Source organism: Quercus suber, unplaced genomic scaffold (assembly GCF_002906115.3).
Source record: "Quercus suber isolate HL8 unplaced genomic scaffold, Cork oak 2.0 scaffold_466, whole genome shotgun sequence".
NCBI classification, from domain to species: domain Eukaryota; kingdom Viridiplantae; phylum Streptophyta; class Magnoliopsida; order Fagales; family Fagaceae; genus Quercus; species Quercus suber.
The window spans coordinates 440,478-449,062 of NW_027069917.1; the positions used below are offsets into that span (position 1 = coordinate 440,478).

General features: G+C 33.2%; 1 pseudogene; it reads right to left on the minus strand.

Moving 5' to 3' along the window:
• Positions 1 to 5,221: 5,221 nt before the first annotated feature.
• Positions 5,222 to 7,569, minus strand: LOC112024184 (hydroxycinnamoyl-CoA:piscidic acid hydroxycinnamoyltransferase-like; annotated as a pseudogene).
• Positions 7,570 to 8,585: the final 1,016 nt, after the last annotated feature.

The following is an 8,585-nucleotide window of genomic DNA, read 5'->3' on the forward strand; positions in this document are numbered from 1 at the left end:
TTACTGATTTTAATTTGAACGCACTAATAAAATTATTTATTTCTCTTTCTTAAAAAAATTATTTTTTTCTCACCAATATTAGCTAATAATAACATACCACCTAAAATTTATTGTGATAATATTGTGAAAATATTGAGGTACATTTCTCAATTTTAATTTCTTATTCTTTATTTTATTTTTCCCTTATCTCTATACTTTTTTTCATCCATACATTTCTTTCTTTTCTTTTCTTTTTTTTTCCTCTTTTTTTTCTCCTCCACACCCATATACTTCTTCTTATCTCTATCTTCATTTTCATTTTTTGTTTCTACTTCTAGACATACCTCTCTCTCTCTCTCTCTCTCTCTCTCTCTCTCTCTCTCTCTCTCACACACACACACACACACACAAATTGTCAGCAAGAGAGAGTCAGAATTAAATCGGCATTCACGCATGATGCAAATGACAATATTAACGAGACATTTTAAAATTATATCCAAAATAATATAAAATGAATGAAATTATTTGCTGCAATGTGAATGTGGTCACCAATGCAAGAGGGTAGTAGGCAAGCCACAAACTCACTAGCTAAAATAATTATTGAAGTCGGCCTAGACCCAAAGCAGCTAAAGCTTCTTCTACAATAATTAATTATGAGGAGAAAAAAAAAAGATGGATTAAGAAAAACTAGTCAATAACCCGTGCTACTTATGGAAACTTACCAATTTGTGTTGTAGACTAAAATAATCTTAAATTGATTATGAAACTACACCATTGCATGAATTACTCTTGTTTGATTTCAATTTGTATTACAATTTGATGAAGAAGCCATTGCTTGAATGTGCAATGACTTACAAAAAAAAAATAACTCAAAAAAAGAATCAAAATATTGTACTGCTTAAAAATTATTGAAACAAAACAAAATATATATGACTATACAATAAAGAAATATAAGAGAAAGATGGGTTACCTTAAAAAAAAAAAAAAAAAAATCCATGGTTATAACTATTGAAATATGCCAGACAGTTTCAAATGAACCCAAAATACTGATGTTAAAAATTACAAAAGAAAAAAATAATATTAAAGAAACAAAAGATTGAAAGCCTATGTGTAATTACACAGCAGAGAATAATTCATAATTCATAGCTAAATTCATAGCTATAGTCATTGAGATTTGGCAAATAGTTTTAGATATTGCAAAATTATTATTCAAAAATCCAAATGTTAAAACTTCTGAAAAGCCAAAAAATATTAAAGAATCATAAAATTCACTTCCTATAATTTATTGAAATAAAATATATATATATATATATATATATATAATTACACAATAAAGAAATATAAGAGAAAATTTAATTACATTCAAAAGAATAAATTATTAAAATCTGCCAAACATGTTCAAATATTGCAAAAAACTAATGCAAAAATTTAGATGTTAAAACTTCCAAAATGCGAAAAACACATATATATATATATATATAATATTAAAGAATTAGAAGATTCAAATCCTAGAAGTTATTAAAACAATTCAAAAAATATATGACTATTCAAAAAAGAAATATAAAGAAAAGAAAAAAGGAATCATAAATAGTCGCAAGCATAGAGATTGATGGTTTATGGTTGTATAAAAAGACATACCAATATCACTTTTCAAAAAGTGCATGAAAACCAATAAAACAAACATCTTTTTTATTCTTTTTCTTTTTTCACCAGTTAGGTTGAGTTTCTAGTGACCTTGCAAAAAAAAAAAAAAAAATCCAAGAAAAACCATAAGCAATAAGTTTTAATGGGTCTAAACTTTAAACAATGAACTAATTATAAAATAATCATAAACAATCATAGATGCGGAGTTTGATGGTTTATTGTTGTATATTTATAAAGCAGAAGAATTAGGAAAACCCTGAAAAAAATAAATAAAATAAAATAAAAATAGAACCGAATTCATAAACAAAACTAAAGGGTCGTATATGTAAACACCATAAGCTAACAATATAATTAAATATACAAGTAAAACTAATCTATATATATATATATAACCGAAGCTTTTGAAACTCCCACAATTTTTCACGTCAGCATTATTTTCTTTTTATTTTTATTTTAGGCTTTATACCTTATATATTTATTATAAGATAAATCTACAAACCCTAAACGTAAGGGGACTCTGTAGCCGAATTCTCCTGTCTCCAACGATGGACTTCTTTCTTTTTCCCCTGTTCGACAAAATCTGAATTATGCTTCAACCCTCAACCTAACGCACAGGTATCCACTCTCTCCTTCCGCCCATGCTTACTTCCTATGGACACCTAATAGAGGAAGCAAGAGAAGTAATTTCCAAGTTCTAAGATGTGAGGTGGCATGCTGTATCAATTAACAGAAACAAAGGAGCAAAACAGATGGCAACATATACATACTCTATTCAGAACACATGTGGCGAAGGGAACTTCCTCCCATTCTTAGCAATACCCTGTAAGACACGTTTATTATCAATAAACTTTTTCTACTGTTTATCAATAAAACTTTTTCTAAGATTTCCCCTGCATGTTTCTATGTTGTTATAGTGAGCTTTTTTCTTAAACAAAAAAATTATATGATTTATTGAATAGTGATTAAATATTTAGAGAAATATACTATATCAGTTACTATTGCATTATAATTCTTATTTTTAGCTAACATTAAAAGAAAATACTTGTGATGTCTATACTTTTGAGCTCAAAATTGGTGAGAAACAAAAGAATATTATAATATTTGATTCAGGAACAATTTTGTTTCATTTAGTAGGTTGTGCATTTTTGGGTTTCTAAGGTTTTGCTTGAGTTTTATTGACAAAAAATAGTTTCGAAAATTTAGAGTTATAGTGTTATGATCTATGGAAAGTAGTATAACTGCTGATTTTCGTATAAATATGTTGTGGTCTTTGGTGAATATAAGTTTGAATTTGTAGAGAAGTGAAATCAAATTAATTAAGACTATTTGGTATCAAAGCATATGTGATAGTGATTGTTGGTATATGAATGCATTTATAGATTTTTGAGAAATCAAAAGGCATAAATTAAACCTTTATGCAAAGATTTGAAGTTACAAAATTAGATAAGGCTGGTAGAAGTGCAATAGGATATCCAAATTTTTTATTTGATAGACTTGCAATAGGATATCCAAATTTTTTATTTGCTAGACTTATATCAAATTGGCATTTTTGGGACAATGCTTTGAGAATCTTTTATACAGTATTATAAAAGGTTGACTTTTTGATGAAGAAGTATAATGCTTTGGTTTGTGGTAAATGAATTTCCACAACTTAAAGGGTAATTTTTGGTTTGCTTTTTATGTTAGAATATGTTCATAAACTTTGAGTTTTTGTGTGGTAAGTAATGGAACTTTATTGATGAAAATTTAAGGATAACAAAAAAACCTTCTTAGCGCATAGGAATCAACAGAAAGTACAAAAATATGAATAATAGCTAAATTTCCAGAAAATCAAATATCAATAATTATATATCAATCAAATGTTTAGATTTCAAGTTTTTTATAGTTTAAAATTATGCATAAAAAATAAGTTTATGAATTTAATAGTAAATAACATCCAATTAGTATGAAATTTGATATGTGTGTTAAAAACATAAAGACCTTGAAATCAACGATTAGATTTTCAAAATATGTAGTTATGTTAAACTTTGTCCTATAATAAATTTTCAAACTATTACAATAAAAAACATTGTCAATAGCAAAAAAAAATTAATAAAAATATTTTTAAAAAATCATATTTAATAGTTTTCCTGTGCATCGCACGGGTTAGCGACTAGTAATAATAAATAACAAAACACTCACACAGTGGCAGTGGCGGTGCCACCTTATGGCCAGGGTGGTCCCAGTACCACCCTGACCTGAAAAAAAAATTTATATATAATAATTTAAAATTTTATATTTATTTTCCTTTAAAAAAATTTTGGGACCACTCCCTGACCTGAAAAAAAAATTTATATATAATAATTTAAAATTTTATATTTATTTTCCTTTAAAAAAATTTTGGGACCACTCTGAATTTTTTTATGATAATAAAATTAAATTTTGGTCCATAATTTGAGCAATTTAACAATATATTGGGGTCTTTCAAGCAAAAAGGAAAAACTCAAAAAAAAAAACTAAAATCTGAAAAAATAAAAATAAAATAATTTATAATAAAACTACTAAATTCTGGGCAGTGACTTGATTCCTTCGACTAAGCACACTGCCCAATACAATACAATTTTCAACATTTTATTATTTTTATTACAGTATTATTTTTCCTCACCAGATATATATTACTTACTTCTTCTTTTTAATTATTTTTTCTTATTTATTCTTAACCACACACATCTTCTATCTCCTCGATTTTTACACTTCATACTTTTAAATTTGATCACATCTTCATCTACACTTTTACATCTACATTTTGCCTTCCTCCTTATTCGTAACTTATGTGTCTTCTACCAATACCAATGCGGCAGTGCCTCTTCTCAAGTTTCGAGTCTCAAATTTCTCAATACAATTTTTTTTTTAGCTGTACGGGTACCTTTGTTCATTTCTTTTCTTTTCATTTTTTTTCCTTTTGAGATTTTTTGGTTTACAGAATGCAAATTTGTTTTGGTTTTAAGAACAATTTTTTTTTTAAGCACAAACTTCATGCCAGCCAAATCTTGAATTTCGGCCGTTATTTACCAAAACACCCGAAATAGACCGAAATGACCCGAAATTTTTTCCGAAGTGGAATAGGGTGGGTTAGTGTTCTAGTTTGTTTACTGGCACGGTATTTTCCGGCCGTTATGGCTAGGACGGAATGGAATTAATAGCATTGAATCAAACCTAATTACCTAAAGGCTAAAAAGAAATAAGATTGTGTAATTTATGCTTCCTAAGGAATACCTTGAACAAAATTCCTGGAGCCACCACTGCATAGTGGCTGAACTCTGGAGTAGTGAAAAGATTTGGCTTCGTATTTGTTTGAATCTTTGAGAGAGATTAATATATGTAAACACCATAAGCTAACAATATAATTAAATATACAAATAAAACTAATAATAAATAACAGAACATTCACACAGTGGCCAGTGACATCAAGAAGCCAGAGCGGTGATTTTTTTTTAAGAATCTGCCAGAGCAGTGATGAGAGGGAAGGGACTAAGAGGAGATTCTTAATGTTACTCCATAATATCCTCATAAAATATTTTCTTGAAAGAATCCATGTATCGTGTTTGCAAACGAAGTGCTATAATGAGAGATCCATCAACAATAAGACTTGGCATAATGAATGATTTACTAGGGATGGCAATTTTTGCCCAACCCACGGGTACCCGGCCCGATAAAAAATAGGGTCGGGTTTGGGTTTTTTTAAAAAAAAAAAAAAACTCGAAGCATGTCTAGGTCGAGTCCAATTTTTTTCAAAACTCGGCCCGAACCCGAACCCGAACTCGACTTAGTTATATATATAGTTATAAACCCTAAATTTTTCTATTCCTCATTTCTCACAGCCTCACACCTCCACCTTTCATCTCTTCAGCACAGCTCCGCCTCTCATCTTCAGCTCACAATCTCACTCACTCTATCTCAACTCACAGCCTCACACCATCGCCTTTCATCTTCAGCTTACAGTCTCACACGGCCGCCTCTCCCTCTTCATCTCTCAGCTCTCTCACTCACACGGCCACAAGCCCACAAGCTGTCAACCACAGGCACAACTCTCTACTCTCTCAACTTCATTTTGTTCTTGCCGTCGCTGATCTCACACTGTCGCACAACCCTTTGCCCCTCTCATCTTCCTCGCCCATGGCCTCACGGCCTTGCTCCACCTCGATCTCCATTTTTTTCTAGGTTCAATTCGTCTCAATCATGTGAGTTTGTATTTGTGATTTTGAAAAGGAAAATCATAGATCTGAAATTTGTGTTTGGTTTTGTGATTTTGAAAGGGAAAATTATAGATCTAACATTTGTGTTTGGGATTTCTTTTCTTTATGTTTGTGATCATATTTTGATTTGTATTTATGTTTGTGATTTTGGGCCAAAAAATCATAAATTGAAATTTGTGATTCTAATTTTAGGCTTGGCTGGGCATGTGGGGACAGGGCCTGCGGAAGCCCGACGGGGCGGCTTTGGGGTTAAGAAAAAAATCCGTTTAATAAACAGGCTAGGTCCGGGTCTTCAGGGCAAACCTGCAGGTCGAGTCCGAGTCTCCGGGGCAGACCTGCAGGTCGGGTCTAGGTATGAAAAAACCAGGCCCAAACCCAACCCGTTGCCATTCTTATGATTTACCATCCATATTTAGCAACCCAAGACCCACGTATATAGGCTTTCCCCATCCAAAATCTGCATCGTAGATTGATAGACCTATCCAACTGCCAAGAGTAATGTTAGGGTTCCCTAGGAAAGCTGCTTCCGAGTATCCTTGAATGTGAAAGTTAGACCTTAGCCCACTTGCATCCTTCTGACTTGATATAAAATCAAGAGCAGATCTTATATACTCATCATCCATTCTCTTAATGGCTTACCTTAGTTTCCCAGCAGAATAACTCAATGGCTTGGACAAGAGGTCTTCATAGAGACGAATTGGTGTCACAGTAGCTGAAATTGCATTCCCAAAATATCTTTCAGGGAGAGATGGCTTTAACCGATTACGAATGTCAACTCCAATGCGAGCTCTTGTTGATTGACTATTATCTGCTTTAACCGATTACGAATGTCAACTCCAATGCGAGCTCTTGTTGATTGACTATTATGACTATCAACTGCACGTACCTTACATGCACATCTCCATATGTGGCCGGCAATGGACTCATATCTAGAATAGGGCCTTATTGTTGTTACCCCGACGACGTCTTGATTGGCTCTCCTCTTTAGTACCTGCACTTGCTCCTTTGTAAGTTTTAACAAGGTCGCACTAGTTTCCTTCTTTCTCTCTTCATTCGCATCCGTCCTCCCAATCAAGACTGGTGGCTTTGTGGTATATTCTATGTGAACAAAGCGTGGAGTCCTAACTGGTTCACTTGATCTCAAAACAATTCGATCAAGAAATGGCATATCAACGTCCTCTAGATTATATCCCCGTGAAAACTTTGCCCATGAGTTGATGAAGTGAGTTGCAGATCGTCCATCAACCATGGTATGGGATATTGCCACTCCAACACAAAGGCCACCACAGCGAAATCTTGTCACTTGTACAAGCAAAAAGGGCCCTCTTCAATTGGAGTAGTATAATCAACCTTTGGGACAAGATCTCGAACTGCATTGGTTGGTGCAAAATCACCAAGTTCATCCAATTCTGCTTCAGAACAAGCTTCCAATAGTTGCACTCTCATGGCATTGCAATCAAGTTCTAGACGGCCACCTTCAATCCAGTGTAGCCGGCCAGCCAGCGGGTAGAAGTGAATCAAAGCACGGCTTAGGGAATTTTTCATTGCCTCAAATGAAAATGGGATAGTGTTGTTGTTAGACATGGCTCTGTAAATGTATGACTGGTGCATGAGTCCATTGCGCCACTTGATCACTCTCAGGGAGCCGTAAAAGGCCACCTGGAGTAGGTTCGCTTGGAACCACTATGGAAATAGACCTGATGTTTGTCATTTTTTTTTCCTTGGTACTTCTTCAGATAAATCTCTCTACCTCTGACTTCAGTGGTGGTTATAGTGTTATATATAGGATTTGCTTTACTTGTTTAGTCGAAAGTTAGTAGATTAGAAAGAATCATTTACTTCTAGCTTTCTTAACCAAAAAAAAAAAAAAAATTCCATGATAATAAAGTAGTCACATGCACTACTGCATATCCTTGGTGCAATTGTCACTCCATAAATATAAGTACTTGTGGAATGTAAAAAATTAGGACCTTGGTTCAAATCTCTAAGAAAAAACTTAAAAAAAGTAGTCACATGCATATGCAGGGTGAGTAAAGCCCACAAATACAAAACAATAGATTGAAAGGAATCTTTCCCAATAGTAAAGAGTACATGACACTGAATGGGCTCCATACATGGAGAAAATACACTATGCATGTTTCCTCCCTCTCACATAGAGGTGGACCCCACAATCATCATGTGAGTAAAGCACACAAGGACAAAACAATTGATTGAAGGGAATCTTTTCCAACAGTAAAGAGCACATGCATGCCACTCAGGTGGGCTCCATACATGGAGAAAATACACCATGCATGTTTCCTCCCTTTCACATTGAGGTGGACCCCAACACCATGCATGGTTGTGGGGTCCTCCTCCATGTGAGAGGGGAGGAAACATGTATCTGATGTGTAGTTGTGGAGTATACCTCTATGTGAGAGGAAAGAAATATGCATTTGATACATAGTACCTCTTCCCATACGTCCATATCAAGAAACAAAAAAAAAAATTATGTCCATAGAAAATTAAATGGCACCAAAGGTGATTTGACCTATGGGGGTAGGTGTGACAGATACTTGTCGTTTAGCAACTATGTTTTATTGGCTTGAAAGTGACTTCTTCTTCTTCTTCTCTTTTTTAATTACCTTTTTTGAAATATGAAAATGTTGTCACTGTGTTTATCAATTTATGACTATGACTTAACCTACCACTCCATCTCCATGGTCAAGATAGGTTAAGCATGCGGCTTAT